Below are 23,344 nucleotides of genomic sequence, written 5' to 3' on the forward strand. Positions count from 1 at the left end.
AAGTGTGTAAGGCGAGTGTAGGCAAGCCTCTCAAGTAGCTTGGAGGGACTGGGTAGCTGGGAAATGGGACGGTAGTTAGAGAGTGTGTTTGGGTCAGAGTTGTGTTTTTTTAGAATGGGAGTAATGACTGCATGTTTAAACAGAGAGGGAAAGATACCAGTAGAGAGAGAGAGATTACAGATTTTAGTTAAGGTTGGGATAAGCACAGGAGACAAAGTTTTACTGACCTGTGAGGGTATAGGATCAAGAGGAGAGGTAGTGGAGTAGGAGGATGAAAAGAGTGTTGATACTTCATCTTCACTTGTGGGATCAAATGAAGAGAAAGTGCCGGAGGGTTCAGGTAGGGAATTGAGCAGGTCACTGGCTGAGTTAGAGCATACCATTTCATCTCGGATTTTATCGATCTTATCCTTGAAGTAGGAAGCAAGTTCTTGTGCACGGATAGTAGCTAGTGGGGGAGGTGAGGGAGGGTAAAGAAGTGATTTAAATGTATTAAAAAGTCGCTTGGGGTTGTTGGCATGATAAGAGATGAGAGATTGGAAATATGTTTGTTTGGCAGTGTCCAGGGCCTGACGATAGGAGTGGTAGGTAGTCTTATATGTGAGAAAGTCACTTGGATTCTGAGATTTCCGCCACTGACGTTCTACTTTACGTGACAGTTTTTGTAAGTGTCTTGTTGATTTAGAATGCCATGGTTGGCATCTAAGCCTACGTGGAGTGTGATGGGTAGCTGGAGCCACTTCATCAAGGGCACTCTCTAGGGTCTGGTGCAGGTGTGATACAGCAGTGTCAGGTGTAGTAAATGTAGAGATTGGTGAGAGCAGTTGTTGCAGAGAAGTGGAAAGTTGTTGAAAATGTATATTGTTAGTATTTCTGCGGGTTAGAGGAGGCTTGCTTGGTTTTAGTGTCCTAGAATTTAAAGTAATAGAAGAGATTGTGAAGGTGATCAGGTTGTGATCAGAGAGAGGGAAAGGAGTGTTAGTGAATTCGGAAACTGAAACTGAAATAGAATTATTATGATTTAGATAAATAATAACAAAAAGCAATAATTAATGTTAGGTAAGTGTTCCATATTTTGCCAGTTTATCCAGCTGTCCAAAGGGTTTGGATCCCAGTCATTACAATTATTGAGATACTTTAAATAGAACTCCAGTGTTTTCCTTTAGCTGCCACTCTGTCTTTTATTTTTTTTTAAGCAAAGTCCAGGGGCTGGAAAAACACTAAAATGCCCCTGTCAGACATGTTGTCACAATATCCATGCGCTGGAAATATTGTGAATTGCTTTAGCCCAAATTTAGATGTCTGAGAACATCTGGTAAATTTCAGAGGATTTAGGAACAACTAATTTTCAATATGACATGGTTTCGTTTTATAGCTCTACTTAAATAAGATAATATGCTACCGTTTCCCCTCTCCCCGGTTCCAGGTACCCCTCTTTTCTGTACACATTTCTGTTTGTTTATACTGTTTGTTTTATTTATGCATTATTTAGTATTTTACATATTTAGTTGCTGATTCTGAGTTGAACGCAAAGTGGCTGTAGTTGCGGTAAGCAGCAGAAGGACAGATTTACTATCATATGCTAATGCAAAATTATTATTATCTTTTATTATATGGCACCTCAAGGATTCTGAAGCACCTAACAAAGTACATAAACAATGAGCAAGAAAAGAAAACAATTATTTACACTGCAAGACAATTTCTGCATCAGGGGACAGGACATTGAAATTCTTATCAGGGTGACCGAAATCGAGGGCTAGGTACCATTGTAGGGAGTATGGAGTAGAAAAAATCTAAAAGAGGGAAAGCACATGAGGGGAGAGGGCCCTGCTTGTGAGAGCTTACATTCTGAAGGGGAGGTTTAGAGGGTTTGGTAAGATCACAAGAGGATCTCAGCCAAGAAGGCTTCCTGGGTGGCGCACTCTTTTAGTGATGTATAATGTATTACAATAAAATGTAACTTTTATTACTCTAGATTAAAAATGTTTTTTTGTATAGGCTTGACATAAGTTGAGTGTTTGCCAGCCTATATTTATAATGAGCAAAAAATAATAACTATAAATCGTTGGCTCACTTAAATATATATTCTGTATTTGCCTATTACTATATAGTTAGCTGAAAGAACATATTTGCAGTAGTATATATTTTTTTAAAAGTAAGTGTATAATTTACAAAGTATTCTAATAAAGCAACAGTGAAAATATAACTATAATTTCTGACAAGCGCTAATCCAAGTTTTGAAATTTCTTAATTGAGATTTATAATTTCTAAAGTAGCTTGGTGAATGGCTCATTTTCTTTGCTGAAAACCACCTCCCTCTCTCACCATCCTAAATACAGGTTTGCATATGTCGGTGCGCACGCTGCGCCCAGGGTCGTGCCTCGTATCTGTGTGAAGATATCGGCGAATGTGAAAATGTTTCTGTGAAGGATAAAGGGCCTAATTCTGAGTTGATCGCAGCAGCAAATTTGTTAGCAGTTGGGCAAAACCATGTGCACTGCAGGGGGGCAGATATAACATGTGCAGAGAGAGTTAGATTTGTGTCAGATATTTTGTCAGATACACAGAATCACGATCCTGCAAGGGGGGGGGCCTTTATGCGGTACGGGCAGTCGAGACGGGATATCCCAGCGGCAGTAGCGACAGATGGCGGTGCTTGCGCAGGATATCCGGGTATATTTTATGAAAAATACTCTGATAATGATGCGGAGTGGCAACGCAGGGACAGAACTTTCTCGCAAGCTGGAGGATAACATTTCCAGCGGTGCAAGTATACGGGTACAGAGTACCCTTAAGAATTTGGCAGCGGGTACGCAGTACCACCTGCCAGACACTTTGCCATTATCACAATTATAATGTACCACTAAGCAACAAGACCATGGTGCTTGGCAGCATGACGGCTTCTCATTGTCAGGGTTACTGGGAGTGCGACAGTGGCTGTATTTTCCTGTTATAATGGAGGCATTACTATATATTGTTATTAAATTGGAGACATTAATATATATTTCTATTATACTGGCGGTATCACTATATAGTTCTATTATACTGGAGGCATTACTATATATTCTTAGCCTTGCCTCCAGATAAATAAAAAAGGGGGGGGGGCTGTGTCATGTAGCCACTCCCACTAGCAGCATGTGGCCATGCCCCTCACAACACATGACCACACCCATTTTCAGCATTCATTACCACTAAGAAAATATTTCTACTTGCACCACTGAACATTTTCATCATATCACACATTTATGAATGAGCACTGAACATTGTTAATTACTGTACTTACAATCTCTAGTTAGTAGAACATGTTTCTTGCTTGAGGTCTGGTTTAATGTTTTAGTGAAACTAATTAGATGTAGATGAGGTATAGCACTGATTCAGAGGGTATTTCTGGTGTTTAAATATAACTCATAAGAAAACACATATACTAAACCAATGACGGAATATTTCTAATATTTCTAAAACACGTATGGGCATAACAACTTAATATAAATGACTTAGATTAATGGGTACTTTTTCCATGACATTGGGGTACAATGAAAAATTACATGTGCATGTGTTTTATCTATTTCAACATGACTAATAACTTTGTATTTTAGAATAATAAGGTTGCTGATCACAGACACATTACAACACTCAGTTCTATTTTCTCATATTGGTGTTATGGAAAGGCCTGTAGGACCAGGCTGACCTCCCTGCATGCTTTTTGTGTATGTAAGGAATCTGGTACAGGAGGGTAACAATGTGTGCTCTAGTAATTCATGAATAGAGGAGCACTGCTGGGATACAAAGCTCGTATTGTATAGCTAAGTTTCCATGTACTCACCAGAGCAGTACTTGTGAATTGTATGGCAACAGAGTTGTAGAAACAGTCAAGGAACTGGAACCGTTGCCAAACCCTTGCACAGTGATGTCTTATATCACTCAGTCAGTACCAAACAGAGGATACTAGAATGCACCATTAAAGTGAAAAAGAACAGCTGGATTTAGTATAACACGGTGTCCAATCACCACATTTCGCTCTGGAAAAATATAAGAAAGCATAACAAATAAATATGTTGTCGGCAGGGCCGGTGCTAGGGTGTCCGGCGCCCTCCTGCAAACAATAAATTTGCGCCCTCCCTCCCATATGGAAGAAAGGGACAGTGCTCGCCAAAGAGGCGTGGTCTCACATGGAAGGGGCGTGGCCACATAATAGTATCCCCAATTCAAATTACGCCACACAGTATCACAATAGTATTCACATTATACCACACGTAGTAAATATGACAAATGACCCGCGCTTATATTAAAATGTGAAGCTGCTCCTTTAACACTGATAATACTAGAAACATGGGGAAGAGAGCGCTAAATTGAAATGTAAGTTTGCAAACACCTGCGGGAAAAAAAAGGATTAGTAAATAAGGTTTACAGCACTTTTGTGCTGATGTGGAAGTCCTCTACGTGTGTTCCTTTCCAATTGCCGGAGCTGCGATCCGTGCTGCGGCTGCAGTCGGGCAAACCTGACTGTCTCTCCCTAACGCTGCCTACCTTGAGTCACGCTCAAACTTCGGCTCTCCCGTGTGGATCACGACCCTTCGGCTGGTTCCCGATACTTCTGTTTGTTCTTTCGTCCCCTCACCCGTCTGACGCAGGCTGAGTGACGTCAGAGCTTCACTTGCTAATTGTTCACCAATGCGTTTCGGACTTGCTGGTCCCTAATCCTGGATGATAGAGACACATATACATATAGTGACATACCAGCACACATACAGCTATGTAGTCACACACCTATTCACATACAGTCACACACAGGCAAACATTTATACACACATATAGCAGTCACACACACAGTGCCCTTCCCTGAGTCACACTCACTGTTTTGGCCATGCTGCTGCTCACATTCCCTCCATTCTCCCATGCTGCTGGCAACTGGCAAGGCACTGTGTTGTACAGAGCCGTCTAGCCCCGCCTCCATTTCGGACCTCAGGTAACTTCTTAGTTTAGAGTGCACTGCCATGATTAATGGCATTGGGGGGAAGAGGGGGGTGGGGAAAGGCTGGGATAACTTGTCCCCCTACCTCTGCCCCCTCAATCCTGTTCAGCTGATCACTGCAAGATGAAACTGAAAGTAAACTACAGCTCCCGGCAGCAAGGGCTGCTGGGAGATGTAGTTTATGTTCAGTTTCATCTCGACGGCTGCTGCATAGGGACTGGAGCATTAGGGGGGATCGGCGCCCTCTCCTATCAGACGCCCAGGTGACATGTCTCCTTAGCCACGGCCATGAGGAGTGGTGGAAACAGGAGGGAGGGAGCTGGAGCCGCACTTCACGTTGCCTGCGTCTGTCACACAGTGTGACAGACGCAGTGGCAACCAGGAGCCAGCAGCAATAGCAGAGCAGGGAGAGCGCCTCTTCCGACCAGCGCCTCCCTGCCTTGCAGGAGCTGCTGAGCGGTTAGCGCCGGCTTTGGTTGTCGGCATAGATCAAAATGTCTTTTCACACTGCAGGTTCTTTTTAAGGCATACGCCAGATGTACAACGTGTAAGACTAAGACCAAGGCTGAACTTGGCATGTAGACATGGTCCGTGGGCATGCTGATAAGGCTCACTAAGGGGGTCATTCTGACCTGTTCGCTCGCTACTGTTTGTCGCAGCCGAGCGAATGGGTCTCTACTGCGCATGCCAGACGGCCCAAGGCTGTAGCAGGGCTGCAATTGCCTCTGCCTGATTGACAGGCAGAGGCGGTCGTTGGGCAGGAGGGGGCGGAATGGCGGTGTTTGGCCGCCGTTTCGTGGGAGCGGTCCGGCCAACGCAGGCGTGGCCGGACCGAACGGGGGACGGGCCGCAGCGGCTGCTTGACGTCACACGCAGCTGCTGTGGGCCGGGGAGCGATGAGTAGCTCCTGGCCAGCACGCTAAAGCTGCGCTGGCCGGGAGCTACTCTTAAAGAGCAAAGGCTGTGCGATGGCTTTGCACTTCTGCGGGGGGAATTCAGTGTGAATAATGTAGCTGTGCTAAATTTAGCATGGCTACGATCAACTCGGAATGACCCCTTAAGGGTGATCCAGTGCATTGATCCAAAGTTACATGCCTCACTAAAATGAACCACATACAGTATAATACTGAAATAAAGACACAGGGCCTAATTCAGTAAGGATTGCATTTGTACATCTGCTCACAATCCTGCAATTCTTAGTAATGCAAATTCAAGAGGAGGCACATACCACCTCCTCCACGCATACCACCTCCTTTCCACATACCACCTCCTCCCTGCATACCACCTCCTCCCTGCAAGCCACCTCCTTCCAGCAAGCCACCTCCTTCCAGCATACCACCTCTCCCTGCATATCACCTCTCCCAGCATATCACCTCCTTCCCGCATACTACCTCCTTCCCGCATACCATCTCCTCCCTGCATACCACCTCCTTCCTGCATACCACCTCCTTCCTGCATACCACCTCCTCCCTGCATACCACCGCATACCACCTCCTCCCTGCATACCACTTCCTCCCTGCATACCACTTCCTCCCTGCATACCACCTCTTCCCTGCATACCACCTCCTCCCTGCATACCACCTCCTCTCTGCATACCACCTCCTTCCTGCATACCAACTCCTCCCTGCATACCACCTCCTCCCTGCCCATATCACCTCCTCCCTGCATCCTGCATCCCACCTCCTCCTGCATCCCACCTCCTCCATGCATCCCACCTCCTACCTGCATACCACCTCCTTCCTGCATACCACCTCCTCCCTGCATACCACTTCCTTCCTGCATACCGCCTCCTTCCTGCATACCACCTCCTCCCTGCATACTGCCTCCTCCCTGCATACCACCTCCTTCCTGCATACCACCTCCTCCCTGCATACCGCCTCCTCCCTGCATACCACTTCCTTCCTGCATACCACCTCCTTCCTGCATATCGCCTCCTCCCTGCATATCGCCTCCTCCCTGCATACCACTTCCTTCCTGCATACCACCTCCTTCCTGCATATCTCCTCCTCTCTGCATACCACCTCCTCCCTACACACCGCCTCCTTCCTGCATCCTGCATACTACCTCTCCTTGCATACCACCTCCTCCCTGCATACCACCTCCTTCCTGCACACCACTTCCTCCCTGCATATCACCTCCTTCTTGCATACTACCTCCTCCATGCATACCACCTCCTCCCTGCATACCACCTCCTTCCTGCATACCACCTCCTCCCTGCATACCACTTCCTTCCTGCATACCACCTCCTTCCTGCATACCACCTCCTCCCTGCATACCACCTCCTCCCTGGATACCACCTCCTCCCTACACACCGCCTCCTTCCTGCATCCTGCATACCACCTCTCCTTGCATACCACCTCCTCCCTGCATACCACCTCCTTCCTGCATACCACTTCCTCCCTGCATATCACCTCCTTCTTGCATACCACCTCCTCCCTGCATACCACCTCCTCCCTGCATACCACCTCCTTCCTGCATACTCCCTCCTCCATGCATACTGCTTCCTCCCTGCATACCACCTCCTTCCTGCATACTACCTCCTCCATGCATACTGCCTCCTCCCTGCATACCACCTCCTTCCTGCATACCACCTCCTCCCTGCATACCACTTCCTTCCTGCACACCGCCTCCTCCCTGCATACTGCCTCCTCCCTGCATACCGCCTCCTCCCTGGATACCACCTCCTCCCTACACACCGCCTCCTTCCTGCATACCACCTCCTCTCTGCATCCTGCATACCACCTCCTCCCTGCATACCACCTCTCCCTGCATCCTGCATACCACCTCCTCCCTGCATACCTCCTCTCCCTGCATACCACCTCCTCCCTGCATACCACCTCCTCCCTGCATACCACCTCCTCACTGCATACCAGTGCTGTAACTAGGCATTTTAGCGCTGTGTGCAAGAAACAACAGTGGCGCCCCCCCCCCCATGTAAGATAGGGGCAGAGCGCGCCGTAAACGCGCAAAAAAATTCTAGGGGCGTGGCTTCATGGGGAAGGGGCGTGGCCACAAAATAATAGCAATTCATACTACGGTGCACAGTGGTCTACATTATTCAAATTACGCTGCACAGTAGCGCCACTACACCAGGTAGAGCCCCTTTTATACATTACAGCAGACAGTGTCCCCCTTTTTACACATTGCGGCAGCCAGTCCCCCTTTTTACACATTACGGCAGCCAGTCCCCCTTTTTACACATTGCGGCAGCCAGTCCCATTTTACACATTGCGGCAGCCAGGACCCCATTTTACACATTGCGGCAGCCAGTCCCCATTTTTTACACATTGCGGCAGCCAGTCCCCATTTTTTACACATTGCGGCAGCCAGTCCCATTTTACACATTGCGGCAGCCAGTCCCCCTTTTTTACACATTGCGGCAGCCAGTCCCATTTTTTACACATTGCGGCAGCCATCCCCCTTTTTTACACATTGCGGCAGCCAGTCCCATTTTTTACACATTGCGGCAGCCATCCCCCTTTTTTACACATTGCGGCAGCCAGTCCCCTTTTTTTACACATTGCGGCAGCCAGTCCCATTTTTTACACATTGCGGCAGCCAGTCCCCCTTTTTTACACATTGCGGCAGCCAGTCCCCCTTTTTTACACATTGCGGCAGCCATCCCCCTTTTTTACACATTGCGGCAGCCAGTCCCCCTTTTTTACACATTGCGGCAGCCATCCCCCTTTTTTACACATTGCGGCAGCCAGTCCCAATTTTTACACATTGCGGCAGGCGGTGTCCGAGAGAGAGACAGAGAGAGAGAGAGAGAGAGGGGGGGGGAATATACTTACCTTCTCCCCGCTGACAGGCTCCTCGTGCTGCTCCCTCGGTGGCGGCAGTGAGATGAGAAGGAGGAGGAGGGAGGGGGAGCAGGGAGCCGCAGCAGCGCTATGTTATTGGTAGTAAGCGCCACTGCAGCATCCCCCTCTCCTTCTGTATTGGCTGCCGGGCAGCCAATACGGAAGGAGAGGGGGATGCTGCAGCGGCGCTTACTACCAATAACATAGCGCTGCTGCGGCTCCCTGCTCCCCCTCCCTCCTCCTCCTTCTCCGCTGCCCGGCGCTGGTCTCTCTCCCTCCACAGCGCGGCGCAGGGCGGCGCACACAGCAGAGGCGGCATTTAATGAGTCAATTTGACTCATTACATGCCGCTGGCCGTGCGCCCCCAGGGCAACTGCGCTGTGTGCCAAGCCCCCTTGGCACACACGTAGTTACGGCTCTGCTGCATACCACTTCCTCCCTGCATACCACTTCCTCCCTGCATACCACTTCCTCCCTGCATACCACCTCCTCCCTGCATACCACCTCCTTCCTGCATTTGTGATGTCTAATCTGTGATGCAATCGCAATTCTAGATGAACATCTTGACCATCGGTTGCAGGCTGGGTAAGCCTGAGCTTACTCAGACTAGCAGTCGCAGTGCGGCTTGTGAGGCCAAGGAAACTGCTTCTGGCATTCAGTCCATTGCCTCACCACTTCCGGAAAACATGGGCTACATGCCCCTGTTTCTGGCAATGATGGCCGCCCCCGTCCCGCGAACGCCTCTGCCTGTCTGGCAGAGGCAATCGCATTACTAGAATGCAATCGCAGAACGGGTGCTGCACATGCACAGTTTCCCACCCATCGGGAAACTGTCGGTTGGATTGCTTATGCGATCTTAACCTGAATCAGACCCACAGACAACAAACAGTGCTAACGTTTTAAAAATGAATGTCAAATTGACTTATATAGTTTACGTCATGAGAAGGAGAGTGCACCCACTAATCTAATAAACTAAACATTAACATACTGTTCTTTACCACCACACACAAAATGATTGGCAAATAGGGCAGAAGGGAGGATGAACTGGACCAAGAGGCATTTGGACTGCCTTGCAGCAGATATCAAACTACAAAATTCCTCATGTTTATCCCAAAACTTTCAGTCTCAAAAAGTACAGTACGGACATGTAGTGAGTGTAGCTTGCTAGATAGATCTTACTTGCAGGTGCTACATCCTTGGTGTAAGTTGTACACTGATCAGGGCCGGTTCAAGGGCGCTCTGCGCCCCGGGCAGGAAATGGGGCGTGGCCTAATACAGGGGGCGTGGTCATTAAAAACGCCGCTTGAATGCTGAGCGGTGCGCGATGACGTCATCGCGCACCGCACAGCAAAAGGTCCTCTCCACGAAGGGAAACTAGACGCTATGAGAAACTAGACGTAGAGAGGACCTTTGCTGTGCGGTGCGCGATGACGTCATCGCGCACCGCTCAGCAAAGTTACTCTCCAGGAAGGGAAACTAGACGCATAGCGTCTAGTTCCCTTCAGGAGGCGGACGGGGACGGGGATCGGGACGGGGACGGCAGCGGAGGCGGACAGGGACACAGCGGGCAGCAGTGGCGGATCTTGCCACGGTGCGGCGCCCTCCGGAAGGCGGCGCCCCGGGCAAAAGTCCTGCTTGCCCGTGGCAAGATCCGCCACTGACACTGATGATAACTGCGTCTGATTGGTTGCAAACATTAAATACATACCTGTTTATGTCAAAATAGTAGAGATGAGCGGGTTCGAATCCCTGAGATCCGGACCCTACCGAACCTCCCTACCGAGTCCGGATCCGAGTCCGGCTCTGGCTTTCCTGGGTGTAATATGGTATGCTGGCGGCCGGGCTCCCGGCGACCAGCATACCGGCGCCGGGAGCCAGACCGCTGGCATACAGACAGTGTGGCGAGCGCAAAGGAGCCCCTTGCGGGCTCGCTGTGCTCGCCATGCTGCGGGTACGGTGGCGCGCCACGCGTGCCACGCTATTTATTCTCCCTCCAGGGGGGTCGTGGACCCCCATGAGGGAGAATAGCTGTCGGTATGGACCCGCGCGACTACGCCATTTTCACTCCAGTCTTGGAGAGTGTAGTGAGAGGACGTGTCTCCATCCTCAGTGTCTGTGTGGGCGGGAAAGTGGGGTGATGATTCCAGTCCAGTGTAATGTCTTATGCTGCATCAGTCCAGCCAGTCACAGTGGTGGTGTCCTCTGCTGCTATATGTCCCCAGAGTTGCTGTATAAGTCCCTTGCAGTTTTGCTGTGTTGTCTTGCATCAGACCAGGGGTAATGTCTTGTGCAGCATCAGTCCAGTGACCAGTCACAGTGGTGGTGTCCTCTGCTGCCATATATCCAGTGTTACTGGCGTATAATTCCCATGATACTGGCGTATAATTCTTGTGATACTGGCATATAATTCCTGTATACTGGCGTATAATTCCAGTGATATTGCTGTATAATTCCCGTGATACTGGCGTTAAATTCCAGTGATATTGCCGTATAATTCCTGTGATAGTGGCGTATGATTCCTGTGATACATTTAAATCACTTCTTTACCCTCCCTAACCTCCCCCACTAGATACTATCGGTGCACAAGAACTTGCCTCCTACTTCAAGGATAAGATTGATAAAATATGAGATGAAATGGTATGCTCTAACTCAGCCAGTTACCTGCTCAATTCCTACCTGAACCCTCTGGAACTTTCTCTTCATTTGATCCCACAAGTGAAGATGAAGTATCAACACTCTTTTCATCCTCCTACTCCACTACCTGTCCTCTTGATCCTATACCCTTACAGGTCAGTAAAACTTTGTATCCCATGCTTATCCCAACCTTAACTAAAATCTGTAATCTCTCTCTCTCTACTGGTATCTTTCCTTCTCTGTTTAAACATGCAGTGATTACTCCCATTCTAAAAAAACACAACTCTGACCCAAACACACTCTTTAACTACCGTCCCATTTCTCAGCTACCAGGACACTTCAAGCTACTTGAGAGACTTGCCTACACTCGCCTTACACACTTTCTTAACTCCCACAACTTATTGGACCCACTTCAGTCAGGCTGTTCTCAATCTATACCTCATCTCTTGGTAAACTAATCAGCTCCTTCGGATTTCAGTATGATTTGTACGCTGATAATACTGAAATCTACCTCTCCTCCCCAGATTTATCATCATCTGTATTGGCTCGTGTCACTTGATGCCTGTCTGCCATTTCATCTTGGATGTCATCTCACCACCTCAAACTCAACATTTCCCAAACAGAATTAATTATTTTCCCACCAGACAAGAGTAGTTACCAACCTGATATCTCCATAACTGTTGACAATGCGACTATCCACCCTACCCCACAAGCTCGCTGCCTAGGTGTCAACCTTGACTCTGAACTGTCCTTTGTTCCACACATTCAATCTGTCTCTAAATCATGTTACATGCACCTTAAAAACATATCCAAAATACACCCTTATCTTACACAAGACACTGCAAAAACTATGGCCCTCATTCCGAGTTGATCGGTCGCAAGGCGAATTTAGCAGAGTTACACACGCTAAGCCGCCGCCTACTGGGAGTGAATCTTAGCTTCTTAAAATTGCGACCGATGTATTCGCAATATTGCGATTACTAACTACTTAGCAGTTTCAGAGTAGCTTCAGACTTACTCTGCCTGTGCGATCAGTTCAGTGCTTGTCGTTCCTGGTTGACGTCACAAACACACCCAGCGTTCGCCCAGGCACTCCCACCGTTTCTCCGGCCACTCCTGCGTTTTTTCCGGAAACGGTAGCGTTTTCAGCCACACGCCCCTGAAACGCCGTGTTTCCGCCCAGTAACACCCATTTCCTGTCAATCACATTACGATCGCCGGAGCGAAGAAAAAGCCGTGAGTAAAAATACTATCTCCATTGTAAAATTACTTGGCGCAGTCGCAGTGCGAATATTGCGCATGCGTACTAAGCGGAATTTCACTGCGATGCGATGAAAAATACCGAGCGATCAACTCGGAATGAGGGCCTATAATCCTTGCACTCATCATCTCCCACATTGATTATGGTAATAGTCTCCTGACTGGTCTTCCCAAACATAGGCTCTCACCTCTACAATCCATTTTAAATGCAGCTGCGAGGCTAATCTTCCTTGCTAGACGTTCTTTGTCTGCTGATCCACTCTGTCAGTGCCTCCATTGTTTACCGGTATTCTATCGTGTTAAATATAAAATTATTTTACTTACATACAAGGCTATTAACCAAACTGCACCATCATACATCTCCTCACTCATCTCAAAATATCTCCCTACCAGACCTCTCCGCTCTACACAAGATCTGCATCTCTCATCCACATGTATTACCTGTTCCCACTCAAAATTACAGGACTTTACCTGGGCTTCACCCACTCTGTGGAATGCCCTCCCACGCACAATAAGATTCTCCTCTAGTCTCCAAACCTTTAATCGTTCCCTGAAAACTCATCTCTTCAGACAAGCCAACCAAATTCCAGACCCACCTACATAACCTTCAATGCTTCCCTATCCAGTTACATCCTCTCTGCACAGTCTACATAACCTCACATTTTGTCTTCCAACATTGCTGGGTGATCATATCATACAACCCATTAAGAACCTGGTGGACCATTATGCAACAAGTAGCATCTATCCTTCTGTATCAATGCCTATTTCCCTATAGATTGTAAGCTTGCAAGCAGGGCCTTCCTACCTCTATGTCTGTCTGTCTTTGCCTGGTTTTGTTCTATAACTGTTCTATTTGTAAAGCGCAACGGAATATGCTGCACTATGGGGGTCATTCCGAGTTGTTCGCTCGCAAGCTGCTTTTAGCAGCTTTGCACACGCTAAGCCGCCGCCTACTGGGAGTGAATCTTAGCTTAGCAAAATTGCGAACGAAAGATTAGCAAAATAGCGAATAGACACCTCTTAGCAGTTTCTGAGTAGCTCCACACTTACTCGGCATCTGCGATCAGTTCAGTGCTTGTCGTTCCTGGTTTGACGTCACAAACACACCCAGCGTTCGCCCAGACACTCCTCCGTTTCTCCAGCCACTCCCGCGTTTTTCCCAGAAACGGTAGCGTTTTTTCACACACACCCATAAAACGGCCTGTTTCCGCCCAGAAACACCCACTTCCTGTCAATCACATTACGATCACCAGAATGAAGAAAAAACCTTGTAATGCCGTGAGTAAAATACCTAACTGCATAGCAAATTTACTTGGCGCAGTCGCACTGCGGACATTGCGCATGCGCATTAGCGACTAATCGCACCGTTGCGAGAAAAAAATACAGAGCGAACAACTCGGAATGACCCCCTATATGAGAAACTGCTAATAAATAAATAAAATAAATACTGGCGTATAATTCCTGTGATACTGGCGTATAATTCCAGTGATATTGCCACATAATTCCTGTGATACTGGCGTATAATTCCTGTGATACTGCCGTATAATTCCAGTGATATTGCTGTATAATTCCTGTGATACTGGCGTATAATTCCAGTGATCCTGCCGTATAATTCCAGTGATATTGCAGTATAATTCCTGTGATACTGGCATATAATTCCAGGGATATTGCCATATAATTCCTGTGATACTGGTGTATAATTCCTGTGATAATGGCGTATAATTCCAGTCATCCTGCCGTATAATTCCAGTGATCCTGCCATAAAATGACAGTGGTACTGGCGTGTAAGTACAGTCCAGTGATACTGCCGTATATGTTCAGTGATACTGACGTATATGTCCATTGTTAATGCTGTATATGTCCAGTGATACTGACATATATGTCCAATGATACTGCCGTATACTGTATGTCCAGTGGTACTGCCGTATAATTCCAGTGATCCTGCCGTATAAGTCCAGTGATCCTGCCGTATAATTACAGTGATGCTGCTGAATAAATCCAGTGATCCTGCCGTATAATTACAGTGATCCTGCCTTATAATTAGTGGTACTGGCATACTGTATAAATCCAGTCCAGTGATACTGCCATATATGTCCAGTGATACTGCAGTATATGTCCATTGATACTGCTGTATATGTCCAGTGATACTGCCGTATATGTCCATTGATACTGTTGTATATGTCCAGCGGTACTGCCGAATAATTCCAGTGATCCTGCCGTATAATTCCCGTGATACTGCCGTATAATTCCAGTCATATTGCCATATAATTCCTGTGATACTGCCGTATAATTCCTGTGATACTGCCGTATAATTCCAGTGATATTGCTGCATAATTACTGTGATACTGGCATATAATTCCTGTGTTACTGGCGTATAAATCCAGTGATCCTGCCGTATAATTACAGAGATCCAGCCGTATAATTACAGTAATCCTGCCTTATAAATCCAGTGATCCTGCCGTATACGTCCAGTGATCCTGCCATATAATTATTGTGGTACTGGCGTATAAGTTCAGTCCAGTGATACTGCCGTGTATATATATATATATATATATATATACCCTGTTGCAAAGCGGATTATTGAGGCCATAACAACTATGCTGGTGTTAGACGTGCGTCAGGTATTCACCATTAGGGCAGTGGGACTGCAGTGCCAACCTGTCATGACTGAGGTTTTGTGAACCCGGTGTTAGTGAAGTCTGTGCGGGCGACTGGAGGACTATGGGAATACTTTCACTGACCTGGTTTGGGGGTGTTGTGAGCTCGGGGTTTCTTCCGGTGACCAGGAAGAGGGACCGCAGCGGAGATGACCGAATCTAGGTTTTCCTCATGCAGGATTTGGTCGGCAGACAGGAAGCAGGTATGGATGCTGGAGGTCTCCTGAAAGACAGAACTTGAAAAGGTGCTGAGGAAAGAACTAAGGAGTACCGGATGCTGGAGACACCAACTACGCTTGTGAGCACTGGGTTTTTGGAGGCACTGAGGTGCTTGGAGGCACTGAGGTGCTAGGAGGTACTGAGGTGCTAGGAGGCACTGAGGTGTTCGGAGGCACTGAGGTGCAGAAGTGCCTGGAGGCACCGAGGTGCTTGGAGGCACTGAGGTGCAGAAGTGCCTGGAGGCACTGAGGTGCTTGGAGGCACCGAGGTGCTTGGAGGCACTAAGGTGCAGAAGTGCCTGGAGGCACTGAGGTGCTTGGAGGCACTGAGGTGCTTGGAAGCACGGAGATACTTGAAGGCACGGAGGTGCTTGGAAGCACGGAGATACTTGAAGGCACGGAGGTACTTGGAGGCACGGAGGTGCTTGGAAGCACGGAGATGCTGAGGCACGGAGGTGCTGGGGCACGGAGATGCTGAGGCATGGAGATGCTGAGGCACGGAGGTGCTGAGGCACGGAGATGCTGAGGCACTGAGGTGCTGAGGCACTGAGGTGCTGAGGCACAGAGATGCTGAGGCACGGAGGTGCTGAGGCACGGAGGTGCTGAGACACGGAGGTGCTGAGACACGGAGGTGCTGAGGCACGGAGGTGCTGAGGCACGGAGGTGCTTGGAAGCACAGAGATACTTGGAGGCACGGAAGCCACAGGGATACGGCAGCTCTGGAGATCACAACTGCAACAGCAGTAAAACTGAAACACGGCAGCTGTGGTTTTCAGTGGAGACTGTGGAATACAGTACTGTGCCTTTAAGATGAACCACTGCAGCTGTGCCTTTACATTGAGACTCATGGAAATAGTGAAAATCAGTGGCAACACAAAAGTAAACCAAACAGGGTAACAAGGGAACAGAGTTTCCACAGGAACTTAAGTACAAAGGTTACCTTTAGGGAGCTCAGCTTTAAGACTCACACAGAGCTGTGTGTGACACGAGGAACTGGCCCAGTTTCCAACTCAGCCTCCTGACTTATACTTCCTGGTCCTTGGTGATTGGTGAGCAGGATTAGGTGATGCAGAGAGTCTCAGGCTGGCAGAGGATTGGACAACTCTGGCTCAGGTGAACAGTCACTGTCATGTGACTACTCTAGACTAGGCTGTGATGTAGAATGAGGCCTAGCAGGCCGAGAGAACACTGAAGCCTGAACTTCTGCATAACATAAGATGCTGGCTTTTAGGCCTAAACTACAGATTACTGAATTCAGCCTCACACAGGAGCTCACCACAGGTGGAGCTAATTAACTATTACCTTTCAGGCAGAGAACTCAGGAAAACTCAGTGCTGACAAGCTGTTTAACTCAGTGAGTAAAAAGACACAGGATCTGGGACAGATGGCAGGGGTAAGTCACCAAATATGAAACCTACAGTCAGGATTGTGACAGTATCCCCCTCTTCAAGGGTGGACTCCGGACACCCATCTTGAATCTTAGAGGAACTTGAGAAATTCATACAGAAAAATGTAGGACCTTCATTGATGCCTCTTCTTCTTCTTACGGGAACATTCGGTTTTGACCAAGGACAGCGGAATCTCCTGTAAAGAAAAACCTTCCTTAGAAAACATGGGGCCTCCCATAAAAGGAGTAGCATCATGAACTGGATCAAATTCAAAGTCTGAGTCCAAGTCTAATGGAGGATATGAATCTCCCTTAGATACACAGTTTGCAGATGAAAAGGAGGTGCACTGGAGTTTTAAATTCTCTGGGCTAGGAGAGACTCCAACATGAGCAATTTTAATGGTCGGATTCTTACCGAAGGAGATTCTTAGATTATCCCTGGGAGGACAGCACAAACTTCCTTCTGCATTCCCTTTAGAGCATGATTTTTTTACAGAGTCAGATTCCAAAGGTTTAGGACCAAATTCTTTAACCACAGCATTACTAAAAGTCTGTAAGTCATGGAACACCGGATCATTACTCTCAAAAAGCATGTTGGCCCACTCCAAAGCTCTTCCTCTGAATGCCAGGAACAGATATCGAGTAACGTTGGAAGGAATCACTGCACCTGAAGGATCAGACTCCATCCGAGAGAGAAATTGTTCAACCAGAGCGGCATATTGCAATAAATCTCCATCAAAGTAAATAGGTGGTAAACCATCAGATGAAAGCTTAGAGGCTGAAACTGGAGAAAACTTTGGCTGGCGAGTAGGACTGGATTGGATCCGAGGATACTTGAATTGGCTGGAGCCAACGGAGACTGACCAGGCAGGGCCTGGAGTATCGCTGGACCGGCTGGAACCGGGACGGACTGACCAGGCGGAGCCTGGAATATTGCTGGACCGGCAGGAGCCCCCTCTTCACGGGGCTGGGCTGAGGCAAGAGCCCCCTCTTCACGGGGCTGGGCTGAGGCAAGAGCCCCCACTTCATGGGGCTGGGCTGAGGCAAGAGCCCCCACTTCACGGGGCTGGGCTGAGGCAAGAGCCCTCACTTCACGGGGCTGGGCTGAGGCAAGAGCCCCCACTTCACGGGGCTGGGCTGAGGCAAGAGCCCCCACTTCACGGGGCTGGGCTGAGGCAAGAGCCCCCACTTCATGGGGCTGGGCTGAGGCAAGAGCCCCCACTTCACGGGGCAGGACAGCACTCTGTAGACTCTCTGGCTGAGCAGCACTCTGTAGACTCTCTGGCTGGGCAGCGCTCTGTAGACTCTCTGGCTGGGCAGCGCTCTGTAGACTCTCTGGCTGGGCAGCGCTCTGTAGACTCTCTGGCTGGGCAGCGCTCTGTAGACTCTCTGGCTGGGCAGCGCTCTGTAGACTCTCTGGCTGGGCAGCGCTCTGTAGACTCTCTGGCTGGGCAGCGCTCTGTAGACTCTCTGGCTGGGCAGCTCTCTGTAGACTCTCTGGCTGGGCAGCGCTCTGTAGACTCTCTGGCTGGGCAGCGCTCTGTAGACTCTCTGGCTGGGCAGCGCTCTGTAGACTCTCTGGCTGGGCAGCGCTCTGTAGACTCTCTGGCTGGGCAGCGCTCTGTAGACTCTCTGGCTGGGCAGCGCTCTGTAGACTCTCTGGCTGGGCAGCGCTCTGTAGTCTCTCTGGCTGGGCAGCGCTCTGTAGTCTCTCTGGCTGGGCAGCGCTCTGTAGTCTCTCTGGCTGGGCAGCGCTCTGTAGTCTCTCTGGCTGGGCAGCGCTCTGTAGTCTCTCTGGCTGGGCAGCGCTCTGTAGTCTCTCTGGCTGGGCAGCGCTCTGTAGTCTCTCTGGCTGGGCAGCGCTCTGTAGTCTCTCTGGCTGGGCAGCGCTCTGTAGTCTCTCTGGCTGGGCAGCGCTCTGTAGTCTCTCTGGGGCTGGACCCTCTGAGCCCCTCACTGGGGCTGGACGCTCTGAACCCCTCACTGGGGCTGAAGACACGGACTCCCCTCCTTGGGCTGAAGACACGGACGCCCCTCCTTGGGCTGAAGACACGGACGCCCCTCCTTGGGCTGAAGACACGGACGCCCCTCCTTGGGCTGAAGACACGGACGCCCCTCCTTGGGCTGAAGACACGGACGCCCCTCCTTGGGCTGAAGACACGGACGCCCCTCCTTGGGCTGTAGACACGGACGCCCCTCCTTGGGCTAAAGACACGGACGCCCCTCCTTGGGCTAAAGACACGGACGCCCCTCCTTGGGCTGAAGACACGGGCGCCCCTCCTTGGGCTGAAGACACGGACGCCCCTCCTTGGGCTGAAGACACGGACGCCCCTCCTTGGGCTGAAGACACGGACGCCCCTCCTTGGGCTGTAGACACGGACGCCCCTCCTTTGGCTAAAACACGGACGCCCCTCCTTGGGCTAAAGACACGGACGCCCCTCCTTGGGCTAAAGACACGGACGCCCCTCCTTGGGCTGAAGACACGGACGCCCCTCCTTGGGCTGAAGACACGGACGCCCCTCCTTGGGCTGAAGACACGGACGCCCCTCCTTGGGCTGAAGACACGGACGTCCCACCTTGGGCTGTAGACACGGACTCCTCTATGACTCTAAATGGCTTGAACATTCTTCTCTGGACACCCAACTTGGGATAAGGTCTTTTAATCACCTGACCACAGTCATAAATTTGAGTCTCTTTCAGAGTAGCCATCTTGATACCCCTGTCAGCAGTAGCAGGATCGGCTACTGTGGATGACTTGTAGACATGAGCACTGTGATACTGAGATTTGTCACCATTCCCTGGCTTACGAAGAATGCAATCTTTAACAAAATGACCGGAATTTCCACAGTAAAGACAGAGGTGTAGCTCCCTACGCCGCTGACGTTCAGCTTCAGAGAGTTTGGGCCATGGATAGCTCTGATGAACAACTTTTCCTTGCACAGAGGAAGAGACTCTATTAACTGGATGGGACAAAACAGGATCAACAACGTTGGTAGTATTCCTGAAGAGATCAGGCATCACAGAAAGAATACTAGACAAAAGTTCTTGTAACTGTAATGACATCTGGAAGAAAATCTGCAGTTGGTCAGGAGTCTTAGTGCAGAAGGTCAGAGAATCTCTGGAGAAAGAATTCCGCTGCAGACACTGTGCTAATTGATGCTGAGTCGACTCCAGACCTTCCAAGCGTCCTGCAATATTGCTTAGGAGGTCCTGCGTCAGACAAACACTTTCGGCCGGGTCAATGGGGCCAGTTCCTACTGTCATGACTGAGGTTTTGTGAACCCGGTGTTAGTGAAGTCTGTGCGGGCGACTGGAGGACTATGTGAATACTTTCACTGACCTGGTTTGGGGGTGTTGTGGGCTCGTGGTTTCTTCAGGTGACCAGGAAGAGGGACCGCAGCGGAGATGACCGAATCTAGGTTTTCCTCATGCAGGATTTGGTCGGCAGACAGGAAGCAGGTATGGATGCTGGAGGTCTCCTGAAAGACAGAACTTGAAAAGGTGCTGAGGAAAGAACTAAGGAGTACCGGATGCTGGAGACACCAACTACGCTTGTGAGCACTGGGTTTTTGGAGGCACTGAGGTGCTTGGAGGCACTGAGGTGCAGAAGTGCCTGGAGGCACTGAGGTGCTTGGAGGCACTAAGGTGCAGAAATGCCTGGAGGCACTGAGGTGCTTGGAGGCACTGAGGTGCTTGGAAGCACGGAGATACTTGAAGGCACGGAGGTGCTTGGAAGCACGGAGATACTTGAAGGCACGGAGGTACTTGGAGGCACGGAGGTGCTTGGAGGCACGGAGATGCTGAGGCACGGAGGTGCTGAGGCACGGAGGTGCTGAGGCACGGAGATGCTGAGGCACTGAGGTGCTGAGGCACGCAGATGCTGGATCACGGAGGTGCTGAGACACGGAGGTGCTGAGGCACTGAGATGCTGAGGCACTGAGGTGCTGAGGCACGGAGATGCTGGGGCACGGAGGTGCTGAGACACGGAGGTGCTGAGGCACGGAGGTGCTTGGAGGCACAGAGGTGCTGAGGCACGGAGGTGCTTGGAGGCACGGAGGTGCTTGGAAGCACGGAGATACTTGGAGGCACGGAAGCCACAGGGATACGGCAGCTCTGGAGATCACAACTACAACAACAGTAAAACTGAAACACGGCAGCTGTGGTTTTCAGTGGAGACTATGGAATACAGTACTGTGCCTTTAAGATGAACCACTGCAGCTGTGCCTTTACATTGAGACTCATGGAAATAGTGAAAATCAGTGGCAACACAAAAGTAAACCAAACAGGGTAACAAGGGAACAGAGTTTCCACAGGAACTTAAGTACAAAGGTTACCTTTAGGGAGCTCAGCTTTAAGACTCACACAGAGCTATGTGTGACACGAGGAACTGGCCCAGTTTCCAACTCAGCCTCCGGACTTATACTTCCTGGTCCTTGGTGATTGGTGAGCAGGATTAGGTGATGCAGAGAGTCTCAGGCTGGCAGAGGATTGGACAATTATAACAACAAAATAAATGAAGCGCCTGTGCCTGTCCTCAGTGAACAAACAATAAATAAATAAAGATATGCATAAAAAATATGTGTATAAATAAAAATCTTACTTTCCTTCTAGAGATAAAACACACCTAAGCCCACGCTCGCATCTCTCCAGGGGCTGTATACACCCCTGAGCTGAAGTATTAAACACCAAAAAAAGAAAGAGAATTGCGCTCATGGGCTCATAGTGAGCTTATAATGTTAAGTGGTATATTATAATATAATCAGAGCCGGTAAATAATATAAAAATGATTTAATAAGTATTATACTATAAATTACTTCAATAAAATATAACCAATATACGATTAAGAGAACCTAAATATATCAGGCTAAAAAGTTCCTTGCTGGCCAGCAGTATTTAATGGCAAAGGATTTTTTAGAAAATCAGTGCACTGATTAAGCTGTAGTGTATTCAAACAGCAGATGGTAACTTAGTATCAGTCAATCAATGAACTGTAGCGCACTGAAGTGGAAGTGTCCCGGCTTGGAATATTAATTAAAGGTGTCCGTTTGCCTCCTGGACTAAAACAGTGGTGTGGTCTTACCCCCACTCCCGAGCGTCCTCGGGTAGGATTACCTTTCCACGGGGGTTGCCTTTTCAGTCACCAGCTGTGTATAGTGAGTTGATCCACGGAGGAAGTATAACACTTAATGCCGATGCTTCGTCCAAAGCATAGAAGCAGCTTGCGGCGGGATGGACAGATGGCACAGTCCGATAAAACTCCCGCTCTGCTGAGCCGTGTTTCCCCGTCTTTGCCACTGGTACTGCTGCAGCTACGGTAGAGTGGGCGGAGACTGACGTGTTTCGTCACGGATACCACGTGACTTTCTCAAAGTGACAGAGGATTGGACAACTCTGGCTCAGGTGAACAGTCACTGTCATGTGACTACTCTAGACTAGGCTGTGATGTAGAATGAGGCCTAGCAGGCCGAGAGAACACTGAAGCCTGAACTTCTGCAAAACATAAGATGCTGGCTTTTAGGCCTAGACTACAGATTACTGAATTCAGCCTCACACAGGAGCTCACCACAGGTGGAGCTAATTAACTATTACCTTTCAGGCACAGAACTCAGGAAAACTCAGTGCTGACAAGCTGTTTAACTCAGTGAGTAAAAAGACACAGGATCTGGGACAGATGGCAGGGGTAAGTCACCAAATATGAAACCTACAGTCAGGATTGTGACACAACCCTAGATGGGCCAGGTGTTTGTGCCACACACTTGTGTCGCTTAGCTTAGTCAAACAGCTACCTAATTTCTCTCTTTTACTTCTTGGCATGATGTGCTGTTTGGGTACTTTTTTTTTTAAGTGCCCTCCTGTCTGACACTGCAATGCCACTCCTAGATGGGCCTATTGTTTGTGTCACTTAGCTTAGTCATACAGCTACCTTATTGCACCACTTTTACATATTTGCATCATGTGCTGTTTGGGGCCTATTTTTTAAAACTGCCCTCCTGTCTGCCACTGCAGTGCCACTCCTAGACGGGCCAGGTGTTTGTGCCGCACACTTGTGTCGCTTAGCTTAGTTATACAGCCACCTCGGTGCAACCTTTTGGCCTAAAAACAATATTGCGAGGTGTGAGGTGTTCAGAATAGACTGGAAACGAGTGGAAATTAATGTTATTGAGGTTAGTAATACCATAGGACAAAATTGCCCCCAAATTCTGTGATTTTTAGCTGTTTTTATGTTTTTTTTAAAAATCATCCAGATCCAAAAGCAAAACACGAAAAGGGAAAAGTGCCCACCGCACATCTCTACAAAATAGTAAAGTTGCTGGGACATAGGGCCCGATTCAGACCTGATCACTTTTGTGTGAATTCGCACAGCGTCCGACTATCGAATGACTGCATATGCACCGCAATGCGCAGATGTGTCA

This window comes from Pseudophryne corroboree, chromosome 4 (genome assembly GCF_028390025.1).
Source record: "Pseudophryne corroboree isolate aPseCor3 chromosome 4, aPseCor3.hap2, whole genome shotgun sequence".
Lineage (NCBI taxonomy): Eukaryota > Metazoa > Chordata > Amphibia > Anura > Myobatrachidae > Pseudophryne > Pseudophryne corroboree.